We start from the raw sequence: 24,280 nt of genomic DNA on the forward strand, positions 1-24,280 counted from the left end.
GGTGGTTAACCCTTACTAGACTCCCGGCAGGTGGGCAGGAGTCAGATATAGTCATTGGTTCCAATGCCTAAGCCAATGCCACTCACATTCTGTAATCAATAAAGTTGTGGCCTTTTTCAGCCCATTAACCTAAATTCTGGTGTCAAGTGTCTTTATTCTACAATGGGGGAGGGTTCAGGACCTTGCCACGCAAAATCCAATTACTATTTGTATTTAAGTGCACCATTCCATCTTTTTAGTGTTGCCCATTTGGGATAGTTACGGTAAATGAACAGGTGGGTGTTTTGTTTCTGGGTTTTAGAGAGCAAAGCACCGCAAAAGTCCTTGGCAAAAGCTGTGCTGTTGTTAGTGCGTAGCTGAGACTGAACTTTCCCCCCAATAAATAAATATAATGCTTGATTTATAAGGGTGTAATTAGCAAGGACATCTGTGTGTGTATTCCCAACAGCAAGCTTGCAGATCTCTTTGATTAAACTACAACTGGCCCACAATGAATTCAGTTAAGAACTATGCCTCTTCCTTGTGTTGTGAAGAGTTGTTTTTTGGGTTCCTGCAAAGTTCACTCATCCCCTTATGATGTATCAATCAAATTAATGTGGTTATTGTTTTCCGTGGTGGTTTCTTTACTGGAAGGAAATAATCAGATACAGATTGTGCAGGTATCTGGAATTAATCCAGCAAGATAATTTTCAGGGTGGTAAAACAACTGAGAAAAGTCGAATCAATAGCTGTTTAAGACAACAGCACTCCATTTTCATTAGTTACAATATATTTAATGATATCAGTAAGTATGCTGCTCAGGTGGGTGATGCTAGGATATCCTTTAAAACAGGCTTCCTCAACCTTGGCCCTCCAGATGTTTTTGGCCTACAACACCCATGATCCCTAGCTAGAATGACCAGTGGTCAGGGATGATGGGAATTGTTGTCTCAAAACATCTGGAGGGCCGAGGTTGAGGAAGCCTGCTTTAAAATAAACAAATTGAAGAATATGGTATTTAAGGCTGCAATCCTATACCCACTTGCCTTGGAATAAGTCCAATTAAAGTCAAGGGAACTCATTTCAGAGTAGACTAAATTAAGAACATAAGGAGAGACTTCTGGGTCAGGGCAAAAGCCCATCTAGTCTAGCATCCTGTTCTTACAGTGGACACCCAGATGACTATTGGAAACCTGCAAGCAGGACATGAGTACAAGAGCACTCATAGCTCCTATGGTTTCCAGCAATGGGGACCTAAATATGTAAAGCTATTTCATCTAGAGATCTTCCAATCAGCCCAATCCTAACCATATGTGGGACTGGTATGGTAGACTATGAGTCAGTTTTTGAAAAACAGTACAAAGACTTTCAGGGTGTTTTTATATATGCTGGAAGCCACCCAGAGTGGCTGGGGCAACCCCAGGGCCGGATTTAGGTTTGATGAGGCCAGGCACCCCCAAACTTCGGCCCTCCAGATGTTTTGGACTACAATTCCCATCATCCCTGACCACTGGTCCTCTTAGCTAGGGTTCATGGGAGTTGTAGGCAAAAAACATCTGGAAGGCTGCAGTTTGCGGATGCCTGCCCTAAGCTACTGAAGGTAATGGCAGGCATCCCCAAACTTCGGCCCTCCAGATGTTTTGGACTACAATTCCCATCATCCCTGACCACTGGTCCTTTTAGCTAGGTATCATGGGAGTTGTAGGCCAAAACATCTGGATGGCCGCAGTTTGGGGACGCCTGGGTAATGGGGTCCTTTATATGTCCAGCTGTCCTTTGTCAACAACAAATTGTCACTGTTTTTTTTTTGTGTTGTTGAATATATGCTATATGGCAATTTATGGACCTAATAGGTATCTAAAGCCATTGCAAATATGTACAAAACACTGTTGCTGTATGTAGGTTATATTTTATTTGTTTTTTGTCTTATATTTTGGAAATGTACATCCAGGTGTTTTTTTCCTTTATTTTTTGGGGGGCCCCCAAGAGAGTGGGGCCCTAAGCTATAGCTTGTTTAGCTTATACATAAATCCGGCACTGGGCAACCCAGTCAGAAGGGTGGGTAACAAATATTATTATTATTATTATTATTATTATTATTATTATTATTATTATTTAGCTTGAGTTCTCAACCACCCAACTGTATTAGGTCAGAAAACAACAATGCTCTAATAACGGCAAAGAAGAATAGTTCCAAAATAAGCATTAAAAATAAATAAAACACAGATTTTATAAGCTTATGTAGAGGCACAGTGAGGGGGAGGTTTAGGGATGTTCTAAGATGTTTGACCAGTCTCACATGTGCAGAGCTGATTTATTCACATGTTTTATATACCATACCTTCAATATAATTTTCTGTTCTCAAGGCAGCTAGCAGAGTAGAAAGAAATAAAAAGTACAATTAAAGATAATACTAATAAAAAGAAATACAAACTGAACCATAGGTTGAAACAAGCTAAAATGTACTACACTACAGAGTTCTAGTAGCTCTTTAATAACACAGTGACTTTCATGAGCAAAAACTCAGAAGTGGGGCATTAATTAGGGACAGAATTAAATATTTTATTTTATTATTTAGAAGCATTTATGAACCACTCAATATTTTTAAAATCTATAAGTAGGCTACAATGACAAACAACAAAAAGATAAGATTCATATTGCACCAGCTTAAAAACGGTACCTCTCATTTGCTGCAGACATAACTAATGTTCCGTTTTAATTATATGGAAACGTTAGCAATGTTTAAACTTCCACTTCATGCAACCATCAAAATAGCTCCTGTATCCGATAATTACCTATTCATGTACATTTCTAGCTTGACACATTCCAAGGGCTCTAAGAAAGAACAAGACTTTATTAACACTTCAATGGCACCCTATTGTTAACAATAACTCCAATAAGCATATAGCAAATAACCAACGAAAGCCAGACTCTATCTACAATCTATCAGAAAGCTCTTCTGTACAAGATCTGTGGCAATGAATGGTCTTAGTTATAAGTAAAGTTGTTAAGGCGGAGCCACAACAACTCAAGCATGTAACTCCATGGTTAACTTTCTGCTGGGACAGCTTAAAACAGGGGTCAGCAAACTTTTTCAGCAGGGGGCTGGTCCCTCAGACCTTGTGGGGGGCCCGACTATATTTTGGGAAAAAAAATGAACGAATTCCTATGCCCCACAAATAGCCCAGAGATGCATTTTAAATAAAAGGACACATTCTACTCATGTAAAAAAAAAAAAAGCTGATCCCCAGACTGTCCGCAGGCCTGATTTAGAAGGCGATTGGGCCGCATCCGGCCCCTGGGCCTTAGTTTGGGGACCCCTGCCTTAGAAGATAAACTAGTGACACCCATGTGACCTCTGGCATAACCCAAAATATTGCCTTGCTCATCTCATTGAGCTGACTCCTGAATACGGTAAATATTGTAGAAGTATGGTAAAATTTGCCTAAACATAATCAGAGCAGTAGAAAAGATCTACAGAGCTTCTTAAGGCAAGCACATTATAAGAGGTGCTTTGTTTTCCAGCTCTTCTCTCAAAATGCCAGAGATTTAACCTATCCTGTGCATAATCAATTAAGTGAAAGCTCAAAGAGCAATGACCATTAAACTGACTCCCATTCTTCTTCTTTAATGGTACTTAACCAGTGCTGCTAACATTTGCTAATTGCACGGTGTCACTCCTCTGATACAATTCAGCATTGTGTTTCCCTTTTTTTAAAACATCCTTATGCTCCAGTCCTTTTGTTTCTTGACAGCTTCTAATGACCTAGGTGGATGAAGGCTGGCACTGTTTGTAAAAGTATCAAATAACACAGTTTGGATGGTGCTCTACTTGTCAGAAAGAAAAGCAACCCTCCCTGGTTTAAGTAGTGAAAATGGATGTCATATTTAATTAAGAAAGGATTGAGGTTGTAGTGACGAGTTGATGGGGCAACGACAGGTGCTGTTGTTGCTTAATCTAAGGATGGGATCGAAAGTTTGTGCCTATCCTCTTTTCACAAAATTATGAACTTCCTTTGACTGGAGAGAATGAATCAGATGCTAGTAAAGAACACCTGCAGCTACACTAAGAGGAAGAGGGAAGAATTAGCACTGGTGGGGATACTGAATAAATCCTGATTACCAATGTGTTATGTAAAACATCAAAGTTACCAGCGTTTATACAGTTAAAGCACTGTGGTGCCTTAGGCGTGGCTTCCCCCCCAAAATTCTGGGAGCTGTGGTTCGTTAAGGGTGCTGAGAGTTGTTAAGAGACCCAACCCAAGTGTCAATCAGGTTGAGAGAGAGAAAAAATTCATTTCCTGCCCTGTCAACCAGCAACCCAAAATTGCTCAGTGAAGGCTCTAACCCAGGCACCCCCAAACTTCGGCCCTCCAGATGTTTTGGACTACAATTCCCATTAGGGTTGCCAGACTCAATAGTGGACAGGACTTCTGTGCCTTTAATTGCCCTGCTCTCTTTTGAGTCTGGAAACCTTAAAGAGAAACCAGCAGACCCTTTGTTTAATTTCCAAGCAAAGGGTCTGCTTGTTTCTCTTTAAGGTTTCCAGACTCAAAAGAGAGCAGGGCTAATGCCAGTGTACTGGAGGAAGCAAAGATCACCAGTGTTGAAGCAATGATTCTTCAACATCAACTTGATTGGACTGGTCATGTTGTGCGGATACCTGATTATCACCTTCCAAAGCAACTACAACTTCCAAATCACTAAAGTATGATGTTGGTGGTCAACAAAAGAGGTTTAAAGACTCTCTCAAGGCAAATCTAGAAAAAAAAATGTATAAACACCAACAACTGGGAAACACTGGCCTGTGAGCGCTCCAATTGGAGAACAACTTTTACCAAAGGTGTCATGGACTCTGAAGACACTCTAATTCAGGACGAAAGGGAGAAACATGCTAAGAGGAAGGCACATTTGGCAAACCCTCACTGTGATCAACTCATCCCAGAAACCTTTGTCCTCACTGTGGAAGGATGTGTGGATCCAGAATTGCCCTCCATAGTCACTTACGGACTCACTGTTAAAACCGTGTTCATGGAAGACAATCTTACTCGGCTATGAGTGATCGCCAAAGAAGAAGAAGACTGCCTACGGTAAGTGTCAAAAGCAAACTTTATGACTTCATTGATAGACCTGAGATCCCAGCAACTGCCCCACAAGTTGTATTATGTTCTCACCTGGTCATGGGCTTCCATTGAATGAGAGCTAGAGGCACACTTCTTCCCAGTACTTTGTGTTTGATGAGACAAAATCAATTTCTTTCAATTTCCGAAACCTTTGAGATTGGTTCACTAAGACACAAAGAAATAACCCCCAACCCTAACAAAGGCATTTTTGGCCGAAACATGTTGGGCACAATTTATAAGTAAATAACTCCTCCGCCTTTAGGGGGGCAACTGAGAGATTTAAAGTAGCATGGTACCTTTATAACCATGATTAAGAAAAAAATCCTATACATATTTATTTGGAAGTTCCACTGAACTTTGTTTTCTGCATGTCAGAATTTTTTACCCCATGATGGCATTCCCCCTGAACTTTCCCAATGATGGGCTACCAATCTGGAAAATGAACAGTTTATGCAGTTACAAAACTCAAAATATTAGATTAAGAAATTTTAATTTATAATATGTCACTAGATGTGGAAAACAGCCTTCAGAACACAGCATTTATGTATAATATGAAAAGCACTAACTATCCAATGTTTTTTAAATGCGCGGAAAAAGCAGCCAAAAACATGCTTTCATCTGTCCATTAAAATCTCATCTCCTAGCTACAAAAGCAATCACCCTGTGATAAGAGGCAGCCTTTAATTTCCTGTGAGACCTAAACATTGTCCTGATGATATTAATTTAAAGGTAGCCAATATTATTTTTCAGCCAGAAGAATACTTGTAGATGCTATACTGGAATATTCCATAATCCAGAGTGGGGAAAGGTTTTCATTTGTTTGTTGAAATCATAGCTTGCTAGCTTTGAAAAAAGAAATGTAACATAGAAAAAGCAATGATTAAACATGATTACAGAAGAATCTGGGCTTTCTCAAAATTTGTATGCTTTAAGTACTAATGCTACAGTTCCAGAAATAATGTATTTGATTGATATAATTACCAAGAGGTTTACAGGAAAAGCTTTATTCATTTTCTCAGGATTGTTTAAAATTAGTTTCCTTGGTTTATACCAAACCATCTATTATTCAGGTTTCTTGGAGAATTATAATAACGAGGGTTTAGTTTCTTTAATGTACTCTCACAAGTAATGCTATATTTAAACATACTGTATATATAGACAGTTATATATATAGGTAAAGGTACCCCTGACCGTTAGGTCCAGTCGCGGACGACTCTGAGATTGTGCACTCATCTCGTTCTATAGGCCGAGGGAACTTGTGTTTGTCCGCAGACAGCTTCCGGGTCATGTGGCCAGCATGATTAAGCCACTTCTGGCGAACCAGAGCAGCGCACAGAAATGCCATTTACCTTCCCACCAGAGCGGTACCTATTTATCTACTTGCACTTTGGGAGCTCACCCCGTTGCAGGGATTTGAATCACCGACCTTCCAATTGGCAAGCCCTAGGCTCTGTGGTTTAGACCACAGCACCACCCACGTTATATATATATATATATATGGCAAATTGTTTCACTTGGAAACTGAAATTTATCATCATTGAATTTTTAAATAAACTGGAATGCATACAGATTATCACTAATCGTGCCAAAATGGAGATGGGTTATAAAATTCTTGTGGGAGAGATGGGCAGAGCAATCTAAGCACTGCTGTGCTGGAGGGGGCTTGGATGAAGCTGAGGCATCTTTCTCCCCCATCTTTGCCAGTCTCCACCAGCAGAGAGGCATTGCAACCATAGAAGTCCCTGCTCCACTTTCTGAAAGGATGGATGGGTACCACTGTCAATATCCCTAACTTACAGTAGCCAGTGTAAATCCCCAAAGCTTTCTGAGAAGGAAGAGAACAGAGCTGAGCCGGCCAAGAAACTGTTGAGAACTAAAACAAGTCCAAGCACTGCCAAGTTGAGTCAAGGGGTCGATCCTGGAGCTGGGACAGCAAACATGCAGACTTTTCCTCCTTCCCCCATCCCACTTCCCCCTTGCTGATGTGAGTGGCAGAAGTGGCTCTGCCGCTTTGTTAAGCTTGATGCTGCCTGAAAGAGGCCAGGGTTGTTTCCTTAGTGTTGTTTTGGCAGACAACCTTATTTCCCCTCTCAGATTCAGAGCTTTGGTCCAGCTTGGGTTTGACAGATGGAACCAGCAAGAACTTTAGCCCGTTATTTATTTATTGATTGATTGCAATGCGTAATTCAGACTCAAGACACCTACTGCACTGCAATCTGGGGGACAATTTATGCATTATACAAATATTTATTCCAATGGCAAACTGCATAATTTAAAACACTGGTAGATTGGGCCCACGGTCAGAAGCAAGTTTTACAGCATCAATGGCATTTATTTCAAAATAAGTGTTGAATGCAAATAGGCCTTGTTTCTACATAACTGTGGCCCAGCGGCCATCATCAGATGATTCAGCTTGACCCCTGGGGGGGGGGAGAGACAAGGAAGGAAATGCCAAACTCAACTTTAACATCAAACTTCTGAATGGAGGACCATTGTGCACTGATGCCAAGAAGGCGTATGGCAGCCATCGGCAACTCTTTCAATTTTTCAAAGGAGACCATCTTACATTATGCCTTTACAATGAAAATTATCCATGATGGTTCAGTCTCCTTTGTGCCACGAGCTCTCAATCGATCCAGGTGATGATGTCAACAAATGCCACAGACAAATATCCTGACACAGAAGTCATTCTCTTATTAGTACTAAGGACTAACAATTCCTGGGCTGCATTCATAGAACATCTCCCCTTTCAGCTACACGCTGGAGGTCACAAATTAATCTTGACACCAACAAAAACTCTGGAGAAAGCAGATGTATTGGCAGCTCTAAAGTCCTTCGATTTGCAATTACTCCTGTGGGTCAAGTTGAAACTTAAAGCAGTTAATCCAATAAGAGAAGGATTGCAGCAGAAGGTTGCCTGCAGCATACATTCTTTGTTTTGTAATGGGAGAGGTGTTGGACAGAATGGCTGCTATATAACAGCACTAATGCTCTCCTGAAGCAGCCCGGCACTTTCATTCTACTATATCTGCCCTTTCTAGACACCGCACCTTTGCTATTTCGTAAGGTTGCTGTGATTTCCTCCAGAAGATATGAAATGTTGCCTGTTTGTCTATAATCATAACATTCTCTGCAGTAAAATAGAAAAATTCCTTCAGTAGCACCTTAAAGACCAACTAAGTTTTTATTTTGGTATGAGCTTTCGTGTGCATGCACACTTCTTCAGATACACTGTTCTCTGCAGTGTAAAAAAGGTACACATTACACAAAGAATACATTACTGTTACAACAGAGAGAGAAAACCTTAAGGAAAACAAACCTTTTCTGCATGTATAACACAGAAATGATCAAGACAAAAATTCTAATAGACATTATGGTTGTTATTGCAATGCCCCTTCTGTACCATGATAAAATATTATCAAAGACATGGTGGAGGGTATGCAGTTATGTGACCCATGAGCCAAGGAGATAAGTAACTATACAACCTTTAGAAAATATCTGAAGGCAGCCCTGTATAGGGAAGCTTTTTTAAAAAAAGTTTAATGTTTTATCTTGCTTTTATTTATGTTGTAAGCAGTCCAGGATCAAATCAGAAACTGAAATGGCTACTGTAAATCTGGGACCGTTTCTGGAAAATAGGGACAATTTGAGGGGCTGCAATAGCTAATACAGTTAACAGCTCACAGCCAAAATTTGGCACCTTTCACAGCCACTTAAATACTTTTCACAGGCAACCCCATATTGCCATAATGTAGCCAAGATTTTGTAAGTGCATGGATCATAGAAACATAGAGTTGGTTGGGATCCTGTGGTCATCTAGTCCAACCGCCTGCAATGCTGGAATCACAGAATAGAAAAAAGAATCTATGTATTGGGATTTATTGATCTTTTTAGTAAATACATAACTGGTTTTATTACTGATGGGGGTTTGAGGATGCTTGCTAATAAATATCTGGAAATATTTGTCTGCTTAAAGAATTTTCCCTCCCTCATTCTTCAGCAATATACCATGTAGTGAAAGTGCTAATGAAAGTTTCAAAAGCAGCATGTGATGTCACACTGAGGGTGAAACATCTTTGGATCCTGGCTAACATAAACAATTAAGTCAATAATGCAAATGGGCACTTAATTTCTGATTAATCCAAGAAAAGAGCTTCTCCATCTAAACATGGATTTATAGGAAGCATCAGGGAGCAGGGACCCCTCTGGACAAATATAATTTGGCATTTAATTTCCTTCTACCTTCTTGCAGACTAACTCACTGTGTTTCGCCGCCTAATGAGATATCTCACCAATTTCAAACTTGCCTTGCATCTTACTAAACGAAAAAACGAAAAACAAGCAGGTGAAAATGGCACCAGCAGCAGCAAGATTTCCAATCAATTCCCTCACACACCTCATGTTTGATTTTGTTCTCAGACACTTTTCAGCCTCGGCTTGACAAATGGTGTGAACAGATGGGAATTTTTTAATGACTGCTTTCAAAAGCATCATCTTGGCTATAATATAAAAAACCCATGTAATATGATTATCGGTGTTCTCCCATTCCAGTTACACCTGTTTCTATCATTTCCATCAGTATCATAGGATTTTATGCAAGTGATTTTATGTGAAAGACTAGCAGAGGATTCCCATCAATCTGCATTAGTCATAATGTTTTGTACTCCCCCCCCCTTTGAAGGATGTAAATGAAACAATTATCTGTAGCAGTGCTGTTGGAGTGCATTATGCAAGATTACAACAAAAACTATTTGCACTGACAGTGGCATGCTGATTAAATACTTCTGCATAGAGATATGTACTTTCCCAGCAGGCACAAAGGATTTACTTATCAACCTGGAGACAGTTGGAAGAAAAGCATCCTGATCTGAAAACACATGGCAGAGGAGGAAAGAAAATATGTCAAGGGAACAAAAAGTGATTCAGTAAAAAAAATTCAATATACACAAACATTTAGCTGCATTTGATGTTGTGCATTTCGCCTCTAATCAAGTCCAAATAGGGATGGGCAAATCACCCTGTTCTTAGTGTCAGTCTCTCGTGTGTTCACTCTTAGTCTTTTTCATCCTGTTTCCGAGTTCATCTGTGATTGAAAGCATCTTTAATCAGATCAGAGCAAAAGATTTGTCATGCAGCATTCATTGCATACCCTCCAAGTGTCCCTATTTTCCAGGGACAGTCCTGGATTTACAGAAGCCTCCCCAGTTTCTGATTTGATCCTGGAATGCCCCGCTTTTCCTTAGGATGTCTCTATTTTCATCAGAGAAATCTTGGAGGGTATGGTGGAACATCTCTATTTTCTTAGGAGAAATGTCAGAGGGTATGGAGTGACACACACACACCCAAGCCATCTGAAGGTAGCCCTGTATACGGAACCTTTTAATGTCTACTGTTTTATTGTGTGTGTGTGTGTGTGTGTGTGTGTGTGTGTGTGTGTACACACACACACACACACAATATAACAAACCAGTTATATGGGCAGGGTATAAATAGTACAAAAGCAGTAAGTAAGTAAGTAAGTAAGTAAATAAATAAACAAACAGGACGTCCCTATTTTCATCAGAAAAATGTTGGAGGGTCACTGTCAACATGTAACAAAAGACAGGGAATGTTGACCAGTTGTGTCATTATGGATGAGTTCTTTCTTTACTCAGAATGAAAGGAGTAGGAAGAGTTTGTCCTCAGGGACATCAATACAGCCAATGTCATCTTCTTCCCCCAAATGGTCCTCCATTTGGCTGAGATTACACAGTGAAGAAGCAGGTTTTAAACAAACAAACAAACAAACAAATAGTGCTGAAGTGGGAACAGATTAATGTGTGAATGAGTTGAAAGTAGGGTTGTGCACCGAAAGAGTGAAGATTTATTGCAGTGCCATGGCTGCTGTGTTAAGTAAACAGTACACACTATCCAAACTTGGCAGATAGATTTTCATTCAATGTTCAGGACCAGTGTGAAGCTATATCCTACATTTATGTCATGCAGCAGTCTGAACAGGACTGCATTGGCAGGATACAGAACTGCATCTGAGCATCCCTGATACGCAAATACATTTTCTTATCCCTTCTCAAGCTGTTGCCTGGTTGCATGTGTGGTTTCTGATTTAGCACTGTGTACTATGTAAATAGACCCAGTTGTGGCATTCAAGCATCCGGCAATGGAACCTGCATGCACAAGAGATGCTGAGCCAATAAGGAAATGCGTGCACAGAAGCCTGATCTCCTTTTCTAGATCAGGGTAATCTAATGATAAAAGAAAACAAAACAAAAAAACAATATCATTGACGAGGCATGGGAAGACAAAGTGGGCCTTTTTATTATGATATACACTGGGAATGAGCAAAATGAAGATTGAGAGGTACTGGTAAATTTTTGGAAGATTTGCCATTGATCAGAAATGTTTTCTGATTCACAATCATTTAACCATAGCAGCAAAAAAAAAGAAAAAAAAAGAAAAAAGGAATCCGCCCTGGAGGGGCAGAATCAGGAATAGATTTATATGTAAAAAGGATGAGAGTTCAGTTCTGGTACTGAAAATAAATCATTGGGTTGAGAATGAGCTTAGAGGCTTCCTCCATGTTCTGTAATACTAAGTACATATCAGTTTCCCCAAATCACTGCTTTGCACTTGGTGAAACTGGGGGTTCTTGTAATAAATGAAGGAGGCTCGTCACACCTGAAGTCTGCCCAGCTCAGTACTGTTCTTCAACAGCAGAAACCTAAGACTACGAGAGAAGCTGAAATAAAATATTTCAGAAATGTTTTCTAATACTTACAAAAGATAATAAAATGAAATATTTCCATTTGCATGAAAATGCCAGTTTAATCAATAGGAGCAAATTTGCATTCCTGAATAAAGAGCTAATGACTTGTGGAATGCATACCAATAACAACTGAAGAATGTTTCGCTTTATGAAATTTGCAGAACAAAATATCATGGGTAATTTATAATCCTGCTTAATTGAACTAATCAAGCTGCACTTTAAAACGTGCTTAAATTTAATTAGGAAACAAGCACTCCTTAACACTTTAGTAGTTAAAAGGCCAAATGCTGTTGGAGAGGCAAAAATAAAATAAAATAACAGAATATAAAAATAAAACGAAGAACAGGCAATATGATGCATTGTAGGCTGTTTGCTTTCATTGCGGGGGGGGGGGGGCAATAATAATGTAAGCACAATTCAGTCAGGCAGTTTTAAGTCCTATTGATTTTAATGTGACTATGATACAAACATTGAAAGTAGTTGCAGATTAATTCCCATTGGAATGAAAAGTTCTTTAGTTTGTTTCATCATGCTTTGTTTATGTTTTTAAGTGTTGGGAAATGTTTCACCCAGGCTTTCACCCATTTTTTGAGACGAGGCGCTATTCATCAGCTCTGCCTCTCTCCAATGAATTGTTTGCAATGTACCCTGATACCATTAACACATATAAATGGATACTGTTATGAGTTTTGACTATGCAAAAGCCTTTGACTGTGTCGACCACAGCAAACTATGGCAAGTTCTTAAAGAAATGGGAGTGCCTGATCACCTCATCTGTCTCCTGAGAAATCTCTATGTGGGACAAGAAGCTACAGTTAGAACTGGATATGGAACAACTGAGTGGTTCAAAATTGGGAAAGGAGTACGACAAGGTTGTATATTGTCTCCCTGCTTATTTAACTTATATGCAGAATTCATCATGCGAAAGGCTGGACTAGATGAATCCCAAGCCGGAATTCTTGTTTCTACTAGTTTAAGAGTTGCATTGGCCATAATGGTCAGTAACATTAGTTATACATTTTTTGATCTGAATAGACCACAATCAGGCATTCAGTCTGATGTGACCAATGCCCTCTAATTGCAAAGATGTCAGTCCTTAAAACCCCTCTGTTCTTTTAGTTTATCTTTCATTATCTACTTGAAAGAAAAATAATGGTATCCTAGGACACACCATGGCTTGCCTTGGGTCTTGAAACAACAAATTTTTCATCCAGGGTAAGATAATATATTTACCCGTTTCTCAAATAGTCTAGGATCTGATCAATGATATGGAGCTGAGTGCACGTTATATTATCTAGAGGGAATCTTGAAAAACCATGAAAACAGGTGGCTTTAGTTAAGTTACCCTTTTTTTATTGCTGGAAGACATACAAAATATATTGATATTAGCTTTAAGTATGAATATTTGAAATTAGTTTCCAGTGAAGCCTAATTAAATGTAATCAGTTGATGACAGTAGATGATTAGAGGCTATTAATTCTAATTAATAATTGTACTTTATATTCACAAATGTGATTACCAGTGTACTATAAAAACAAGGGAACTGATTATTGTGAACTTTTTTTTTAACCCTAGAATGTTTGCTCCAAAGCGGTCCCTGGGAAATATGTTGTTCCCCCCCCCAACCACAGGCCTGTTTTGGAGCTTCAGATGGATATAGACCAGGCATCCCCAAACTTCGGCCCTCCAGATGTTTTGGACTACAATTCCCATCTTCCCCGACCACTGGTCCTGTTAGCTAGGGATCATGGGAGTTGTAGGCCAAAACATCTGGAGGGCCGCAGTTTGGGGATGCCTGATATAGACGGTCCATTGAGAATTTGATACATTTTCACCCCCACCCTCCATAAAAGGAATCCCCATAACCTGAGTCAAGTTTCACCAGCACTTTCTTCCCAAATACCACTACAAAATGGTGCCTGGTGCCTTATAATAGGGGCCTATTAATTCAGTGGCTTCAATTGGGCCTTTCCACTGCGCCAGCTTGGGAGCTGATATAATAAAGAGGCCTTTTTCCTGCCCACCCCCTTCCACCCTGGCCAGTGGAAGTGGTGGGGTGGTGGATGCAACAGGGGCTGGTTAAGGGTTGGGGTTGTCTCATTAAAAATGCTGACAACATAGTAAGTCAGGATCTGCTACTCATTCAAATGTATGGCCAAGGTTTGAGGTATGAGTGAGTAGGAAGGCTTCCTCATATATTTTGCATGGTTGGATGGTCCTCAGCATTGTTAATCTGTCACTGGGGTGACACTGAGTGAGGAAGGTGTCCCCCAAGCTATAAAATCTCATGGCTAGATTAATTATTTAAGGAGCAGCTTGTCTTCTCTCTCTCTCTCTCTCTCTCTCTCTCTCTCTCTCTCTCTCTCATGTGTGTTTTAATGAACAGAACTTTATTATTTTTAAAGTGTTTTAAATGAGATACAGTGGTCATATCAGTGAAGTTATGATTTGTAGTACTGTAAGGAGGTTGGATGGGGAGTGCAGAGAGAGGGAGAGAGACTACTCTTGATTTTAAGGTGTAAAACTGCATGTAAGGTATGGCTTCACAGGTTAAAAATCAGCAGAGACCTTTACAAAAATCAAAAACAGCATAGCCAGTGCTATTTTTCTAGAAAAAGAGGTGCCAGAACTCACCATTATCACCTTTGTGGCTTTCTTAGAATGGCAATAGCACCCACCTGAGAGGTGACAGAACTGAATTCCAGCAAGTTCTGGCTGAAAAAAAAGGCCCTGAGTACAGCTTATTTCTGAATTGCTATAAATAATTCCTTAAAAATACTCCAAAGACTAAACTTTTAAGATAACCATCTAATTCCTTCAACAAAGCCCAAGTCAGGAATCTCATGTCATCAGGATCTAAAGGGACAATCAACACCTGGAGGAAGACATTGGGTAAGAATAAGAATCAGAAAAAAATTATTATTTATACCCCACCCATCTGGCTGGGTTTCCCTAACCACTCTGGGTGGCTTCCAGCAAAATATTACAATACAATAATTCATCAAATATTAAAAGCTTCCCTAAGTCCATCCCTACCTTCAGTTGCACAACTGTTGATATAATTCTCTTATATTATTGGACTTTTATGTCATCTTTATTTTAACTTATTTATTTTATGCATTGAAGGATCAAGAATCAAGGACACGAGAAAACCAGTCTTTCATAATATTTATAGTACGTGGACACTTCATTTATTGATATGACATCTGTATCACTATTCTGTTTTAAACTACTAATGTAATTCAAGAAAAACGGTACTGCAATAACTTCATTCTATGTATGTAGGTATGTATTTAAAAGCATTCCTGTACCACTTAGTCTTTTACAAATATATAATGTCTATTGTGTACTATGTACAATATAAAAATGTTCAAGGAAACACTCTTGATAAAACATTTTCCGAATTAATATTTTATGAATTTTTTTTGAAGGAGGAAATGTAGGAAGATCCAGCATTTTGTCATTATTTTGTTTAACTTAGAGAGGTGCAGGAGAAGCATTTCGAAGCAGATCACCTCCCAAGCTTATTCATTTTAAGGCAGTTAGAAAAATTGAATTAATGGCAGAATGGAGCTATATCTTCATGCCCCCCTAGTGCATGGGTAGGGAAACTAAGACCCGGGGGCTGGATCCAGCCCAATCGCCTTCTAAATCCGGCCAGTGGACGGTCTGGGAATCAGTGTGTTTTTACATGAGTAGAATGTGTCCTTTTATTTAAAATGCATCTCTGGGTTATTTGTGGGGCATATGAATTGGTTCATCCCCCCCCCAAAAAAAATATAGTCTGGCCCCCTGCTGAAAAAGTTTGCTGACCCCTGACCTAGTGAGTGTAGTCAATAGTGTCAATGTTTGCCAAGGTTTAACGAGGATGACATTACAGGATTCCATTTCAAACTGAGTTTAGGCAGATAGTTTGAACTGACATATATGAATGGTTTGTTTAGGCCTGGCTTAAAGGCCTCGTCAAAGCTCAGAGCAACACTGTTTTCACCCTGGTCCCATGCTATAGCCATGTCCCCTTCCAGCTGCTACTGGTATTGGCTCCTACCCCAAACCAATGCATAGCATCATCTGCCACGTACCATGAACCCAGGCTAGACTCCTTCCCTTTATCTATGGCCACTGCAGACCCTTCAAGTGTCCCTGTTTTCCAGGGTCGTCCCTGATTTAGAGAAGCTGTCCCAGTTTCTGATTTGATCCCTGAATGTCCCGCTTTTCTTTAGGGTGTCCCTATTTTCATTGGAGAAATGTTGGAGGGTGTGGAGTTATCTGACCCCCCCCCCAGCCGTCTTTAGGTAATCCTGTATAGGGAAGGTTTTTTTTAAAAAAATGTTTAATGTTTTATTATGTTTCTATATATGTTGGAAGCTGCCCAGTGTGGCTGGGGCAACCCAGTAAGATGAGTGTGGTATAAATAGTAAAATTATCATTATGGAATGGTACGTCCCTATTCTCATTGGAGAAATGTTGTGAGCTGTTAGCACTGAGTGTCATTATGATATCATTAATGACTTGCCCAGCTCACCCATTGGACTGTGCTGGCCAGCCTATCTCTTTCACATATCAAATCAGGCAACTTCTATCATCTCTTACTACTGGCCACATTTGGGGTGGGGGTGGGGATTGCTCCAACAACATCTAGCCCTGTGCTAGACGAAATGGTAAGAGACAAAGACTTGGGTTTCCTCCTTTGGCATTTCTTGTAAACATGTGAAACAGCTCTCCGACTCTAAATTGGATCCCTGGGAAGTGAGTTACTTCAGATCACACGTCGGAGGTCAAGTCTGGCCTAGGTACCCACAGAGTTAGCTGCTATAACTACAGACACATGAAGATGCAGGAACCTTCACAAAAGACTTCACCTTTTCTAAGACGTCCTTAAGAACGCCTAAAACAGAAATAAGCCAGAATTCACAGAGCATGGTCCCAGGAGTGAAACTCTGTTTCACAGACCACTTCAAAAAGAAATTACTTTCATATATACCCATCAGGACATTTTACTCTTTTTTCTCTCAATTATAGAGTGATATCTCTTCCATTGGCTGCTCAGACATCTTTTCTACCACAGCTATAATATAAAGGGTATAAGTAAAAACTAATCTAAGCCTCCTAATGCCTTTGTTCTGCAGTTTATGGCACTCATTGCTGGAGTAATGACCGGTTTCTTATGTCAATCACACTTGAGATTGTCTTTTTTGATGCACGTTGGCCCTTTAGCATCTGTAAAATTTTAACCTGTGTTCCTACACACACACCTTCCCCACTCAGATCAGAAACAATAGCCTCTATGAGCAGGGGGGCAGTTAGGTGATTTGAGATTCTGCTATTATGGTTTTATGGGGTCTTCCCTCTGTAGATGACAATTATATTTTACTTCAATGACTTCAAAATGTGAAAAGCCAGCCCAACTGTGTTTGGGGGCTTTCCTGCTCATTCTACTGAGTGAGGCCCCAGACATCTCCCCCCAAGTCCTCCCCTGCTGGCATCACTGCTTATGAGGTTTCAGAAGAAAATTGTGGTGATGGTAAAAGCCCAGGGCTTTGAAAAAACCCAAACATAAGCCTGGAATAAAAGTTAACATAAAAATAATTCAAAACCCTCCAGGGTGGGGGGAGTCAATATATACTCTTGAAAGGCATCTAGAACTAAATTATGCCAAGATTTGGTGCATAGTGGGAAGTATATGAGTTGGATGTGAAATTTAAGTCCTAAAAAGATGAACTGGACTGCAGGAAGATCAAACCTATCCATTCTTAATGAAATCAGCCCGGAGTGCTCACTGGAAGGACAGATCCTGAAGCTGAGGCTCCAATACTTTGGCTACATCATGAGAAGAGAAGACTCCCTGGAAAAGACCCCGATGCTGGGAAAGATTGAGGGCACAAGGAGAAGGGGACGACAGAGGATGAGATGGTTGAACAGTGTTCTCGAAGCTACCAACATGAGTCTGACCAAACTGCGGGAGGCAGTGCAAGACAGGAATGCCTGGTGTGCTCTGGTCCATGGGATCACGAAGAGTCGGACATGCCTAAACTACTAAACAACAACAAAAAGATGAAAGGAAAGTGTGGATCAGTGACTAGGCCTTATAGATATTATGCTGAATTTATGTATTTATTGTTTTTAGTCCTTTTCAGATAATATAGTAATGTAGATAATATATCTACATTAACTGAAAATGGAGTTGAGCTGAGCTATGGTCTTTGACCCTTCCTTTGACCTAGGAATGGTTGAGAAATTTGGTTCAGGTCTCATTTGAAGCTGAATCTATCAAGTCCCTAAATCACCAAGGGTTTGAGACCCAGAAAAATTAGGTCACAATTCACACAAATCAAATATTGCAAACACCAGGTGCTTTGAAAGAAATTATCTGAAGTAAGTGGGTTGTGAATGATAGCCAGAGCTGTTGCCTAGGCCAAGCACTAAACAGAGCCCACACCTCCTAAGTCAAATGCATTGGACCCAAGACCAACCAAGTTATTTTGCACCTGAAAATCCCACAAGCACTTTCCCCCTTCTCTCTCTCTCTCTCTGGCAGTAAAAGTCAAATAATAACAAATTAAACAGCTAACAATTTGCTGCCCTCTTATGAGACGTACCATCAACCGCCTGAGGCAACCACCCCACTCTGCCTAATGGTAGGGCTGTTTCTGGTTATAGCCTTGGGAGATAATTTCTTCAGTTCTGCTGCATTCTTCCCTCTTTCTGCCCATACCTGGCACAGCAAACCACTTACTTTATATTGGATATTTGTTAAGCTGTTAGGAGATCAACATGCCACACACTCTTCAGAAAAGTAGTTTGCATTGTGACATTCGGCTTTGAGACAGATGTTGACATTCAATAAGGGTAGCGGCGGTGGAGGAGGAAATACCTTGTACTCCATCAAGGAGGACAGTGTCAAAAAGTGCACAAGCTTTCATAAGGGTAATGAAAGATGCTCTCTGCCCTTTGCTTTATCGTCTTTCGAGTTTCAATTTCATACCCTAACCCCTGAAAACGTCAGCCTTGTACAGAGCAGTGTCAGTCAGATTTCTAAAATCCACTTTCCAAGCACAGTTCTTGTTTGTTTTGCCCTTTTGCTGAGATGCCGAACCTCTACTGTGCTATTCCCTGGCCAAACAAGCAAGCAGACATCCAATTCATAGTCCTTGCATTCACAACTGATCTGAAGTTTAAAAGAATGCAGATCTTAAGCAAAGCAGCTGTATGAGCAGGACCAGCTGTTTCTATGTTTAGAAGGCTGGTGTAGTAAGAGCAAATGTTATCTGTTCAAATTGCTCTCTCTTGGGGGGAAAAAACGTTTCCATTTACAGATCAGCTGTGTAGAGGGCAAAGATCAGGTGCAACTGAAGCTCTCCTTCCACAGTGTCTAACACTTTATTCAGTGTGATAGACTTTACACAAACTCTCCTCAACTCTGTTTGGAAATGGGTCACCAGCTACAAAGGAAAGTGCACCCCTTGCCAATGTACGCAGCACAACTTCATTTCATGTGCTGCAGAAGAACCTTTGAGAGAAATAGCATTCCGTTCATATTTCAAATGAGCATTAAAAGCTAGGCAAATTTGTGCTCTCAACCAGGTCATTATGAATTATGGACATTTCTCTCTGTCAAGCTGCATGCCAAAGCTCTGTCCCCCCCCCCCAAATTCCTCAGAGCAAATTTGTATGCATATAGCAGGGGTCAGCAAACTTTTTCAACAGGGGGCCGGTCCACTGTCCCTCAGACCTTGTTGGGGGCCGGACTATGTTTTTTGGGGGAAATGAACGAATTCCTATACCGCACAAATAACCCAGAGATGCATTTTAAATAAAAGGACACATTCTACTCATGTAAAAACATGCTGATTCCCGGACCGTCCGCGGGCCGGATTTAGAAAGCGATTGGCCGCATCCGGCCCCCGGACCTTAGTTTGGGGACCCCTGGCATATAGGGTTTTGTTTCCCCACAATCCACATGAGAAGGAAGAAGTTAAAAAAAGAAAAACCACTGATACATAAGTGAGGGCACCCACCCTCAAAGACTGACACACCAGCCCTTGCTTTTCCCCAGCAGGACCTATTGCAGTCATCAGCAGTCATTAACAGCCATCAACAGGTTTACCACTCCTATCAGCCCATCACCCATTCCCACCCACCCCCACCACCCTCTGAATATACATAAGGGTCTGGTTACTTCTGTTTCAGTGTTTCTGTGTATCTGAAGAAGTGTGCATGCACACGAAAGCTCATACCAAAATAAAAAACTTGGTCTTTAAGGTGCTACTGAAGGAATTTTTTTTATTTTGCTTCAACTCAGACCAACACGGCTACCTACCTGTCACATTCACTTTATCACTGTTGAAATTAAGTAATGCTTTAACCAGATGGTCACAAAGGCCATGACTATAGTTTGGGTGCAGTTTTGAAGACTTTCTAGACTGAGCTCAATTTTTCACAGTTTTTCTTTTTCAGACCACTCCCAAACAGTTGGAGAATTTCTCTCTCACACAACACCACCACCACCAACAACAACAACTTATTTATACCCTGCCCATCTGGCTGGATTTCCCCAGCCAATCTGGGCAGCTCCCAGCAGAATATTAAAAACACGATAAAACATCAAACATTAAAAACATTAATCAGAGAAATACCCCTTCCCACTTTATGTCTTGTGAATAGGGTGCAACTGTGGATCTAACCCAATATATTTTAATATTGTTTAAAGAAGCACTGTGCATGGCTCACTCTGTCTTAACCCATTTCTTTTTTCATCCACCAGTATGAACTAACAGTTCCATTTCTTTCTGTTTTAAGTGAGCCAGAAAAATTGAGCAGAAGAGAACCTTATGGGATTTTTTGACATTTCCCCCCTTTGTGCTACTGAAGAATTCATTCCACGCTCTCCTAGAGAATATTCTGTAACTTCCCATTTTCCTGGGTCTGATGGGAGCTGTAGTCCAAAACATCTGGAGGGCAACAGATTGGTGAAGGGCTGACCTATTCATTTGTGGGGTATCTTCTGCTAATTGTCCTCCGTCCACACCAGTTTCAACAGGGCTGCCTGCATCTGTAACTCACCCTTCCTTTGCTAGTTTCTACCGTGCTGAATTGAAGCATACAGATTCAGAACATGCCAGGCACAGCTGCCAGATGTCAAGCAAATAATATCTGACAGCAAAATTGGAGATCACATTAGTGTCATGGCTCTCCAAACCCTTTTGCATCGCAGAGGCTCCCTTCATCTTTTCTTGTCATGAGGGAACTAAATAATATGCATGCATCCAATATATGTTCCAGCGAGATGTCTTGCTAATAAGTTTCTTTTGAGTTTCCCAAGCCTTGAAAAAACGTATTGGATAAAATTAAAATTTGATAGTAATCTGCCATCCACTACTGGACAGAAGAATTCTCTCTATTTTTGGTCTAACACCTTCTGTGACCCTAATGCAACATAATGGATGTACATGAGTTCAGTGAGAAGACCAGCTGCAGGCTCCACGGAGGCAGGGCAAAAGAATATGGCTGGAAGGAGTAAATTAGCAATCCCCCTTGAATGACAACCTGCCATTTTGATGGATAACTTCCCAGCGCTCTGTTTGGATGCTGATCATAAGTGAACTCTGTGTTTCATTCATTAAAAATTGCAAATCAAATCTGGTTCTTCATTCTCAATTGAGGGTCCCTAGAAAGGAATTCAGGGCTCAAGACTGCCAAAAGCATCTTACTGTGGGCCTAGAACCATACAATAAAGTTGTAAAATGCTGCTTACAATTATCTCATGGCTGTCTTGTTCATTTAACATACCATCATGTTGCCTTTTTACATGATGACAATTGGCACCGGGAAAGTCAGGTATGCACTCACGATATGCGACTGCGTACACCTCGATTTGTGTGTGTGTTTTTCCCCACATGTACATAGGGAAAACAAATGTCACTTCTAAAACATCCCTTGCTTGCTGTGGAATGATGTAGGGAAATATCCTGTGCTTTTGTTTTTAAATCAATGTCACCTTTTAGAAGAAAACAAAACAAAACAGCATCTTAAGATATGCTAAAACACTTCCGCATATCAAAACTACACTCTGCAAAATAAAACCAGTGTAATACCATTGTGGCGGGGCTCAAATCCAATAAGGCACCTTCATCTATGTCTTCCTCCAGCATAAGTTGGAGAGTTTTTAATACCTTTTTTAAAAAGTCTAGAAGATGGAGCCCCACTTACCGTAATTTCTATAGGAATGTTAAACTGCCCTAAACATAGTGATGCATACGATGAAGTTTGATGTTTAATTTTGGGTATGTGACATGATCCTTCCTCTCTCTTTTGCTCTTCATATATTAAAGAAAGTGTCTTTTAGCTTTTTGATGCTAACTTTCAACTGAGTTTGTTCCTTTCCTGTCAAAGTTACTTTGTCACCACAAACATCACCTGCAGGGACATGACACTAACCGTTCCATATTTGGGGGAGAGAGTCGGGCATCATCAGGCACCTCCAATTTTTATTGAAACTGGTTTACCAGAGGACATGCCCCAAAGTAAAGAGCTTCTGGGAAAAAAAATTATAATGAATTGAAGAAAGTGTTGAAATACACATTTGTTAAGAAACCAGAAGCTTTTTTACTTGGGATAATTAGAGAGGAATTACCCAAGAAAGATATTACCTTTTTTTTTGTATGCCACAACAGCAGCTAGAATTGTATTAGCAAGGAATTGGAAAACTGAAGACATACCTACGGTGGATGATTGGCAGATGAAGCTGATAGAATTCATGGAACTGTCCGAGCTGACTGGGAGACTCCGGGACCAGGGAGAAGAATCGGTGGAAGAAGATTGGAAGAAATCTAAAGTTTATATAGAGAAGAATTGTAAGATTAGCAGTATTTAGCTACAGATCTGGAAGCAAAAGGAGGTTGTAGAAGAATGTTAGTTAAGAGTATTGTGGATTAAGATTTAGATAAGTATTATTATGGTATTGAATTTTTAAGATTTAATTAGAATAGATTTATATTTTAAGATAAGTATAAAAGATTTATTGTATAGATAAGGTATTAAGAGTATTAATAGGTTTAAATAATTATTGAAAAGATTGGAATCAAGATTTGGAAAGTATTAAGGAAGTGATATATAGAAACGTAGCTGGGAGGGAATGGAGGAGGTCGACAGAGATATGTGATATAAGATTGATTGGAAATATTTTTGTTTTTGTTGCAATGTGGATATTTTGTTATGTTGGGTATATATGTATTGTGTTTTTTCTTGTTCTGTTTTTATGTTGTATGTTGAAAAAAATCAATAAATATATTATATAAAAAAAGAAAGAAACTGGTTTACCAGTGCACAATGCAAATTCCTCCAAATTCCTACTTTTAAAATTTAAAATATAGCTTAATTTCAGACAACCTGAAACAGCTTCTTCTTATATTCTGAATAGTCTCTGCTGTTTCAGGAGTGTATATATGGAGTGGCAATTATAGGCTACATAGCTGTATTCTTTATTTATTTTGCTCTATATGCACTCTGAATGAGGGATATGACCCACATTTCCTACACCATATGTTTGCCCTGCCTTAGAGTGCCCCGTGACTCTATATACCACCATTTCCATAATAACATTTTAGCTTTTAGCCTCTATTGCCCATTTTACAAGATTCTCCCCATGAAGCCATATGTCACAAAGCATGAAAATGTCACCAAGCAACCCTTTTCAATTAATATTTCCACTGCTATTTTCCTCTCGTTATTTTAGCCTGGGTCTAGTCACTGCTGGCTACGATAATTAAGGCAAGCTGCTTCTCCATAATTAAACTCCTGTAATAGTAGTTTGCACAATCTGGAATGTCAGACTCTAACGTTGCGCTCAAGCCCTTCTTCCAAAATGCCTCCAACTATCTTGGGAACTATTCCAGATAATGGGCTCCTGTTTGCTTGATATTCTATTTGCTATGTCTACCGAAAAGCAAGAAATGAGCTTCAGGGCAAAATGCTGCCTATACTGTAATCAATTTTCTGATGTTGGCTTAGCTTGTTGAATAAGGCTCAGGCAAGTTTGTATTTGAGACTTGTGCTTCTTTCCCCGCTTTAAGCCTCAGTAAAGTGAGTAATGGGAGGGCCTGTTGTATTGCCCATAGCTGTTATTGACAAACCTGCATAAGTGCTATTCGGCCCGATTCACCTGCTATAATGAGTTGCAAAACTAACTCTTCACTAAATAACCACAGGGGGTTTTAAGGCAGAGATGTGCAGAAATGGCTTCTCAAAATTTCACACCCTCTTTTTGCATTTGAGGGCAGAGGAATTGGGTGGGCCAATTCATCACATCCATCATAGAATGCCAACAATTTCTAAGGCAGGCATCCCAAAACTACAGGCACCCCCAAACTTCGGCCCTCCAGATGTTTTGGACTACAATTCCCATCTTCCCCGACCA

Source organism: Zootoca vivipara, chromosome 10, assembly GCF_965207765.1.
Source record: "Zootoca vivipara chromosome 10, rZooViv2.hap1.1, whole genome shotgun sequence".
Lineage (NCBI taxonomy): Eukaryota > Metazoa > Chordata > Lepidosauria > Squamata > Lacertidae > Zootoca > Zootoca vivipara.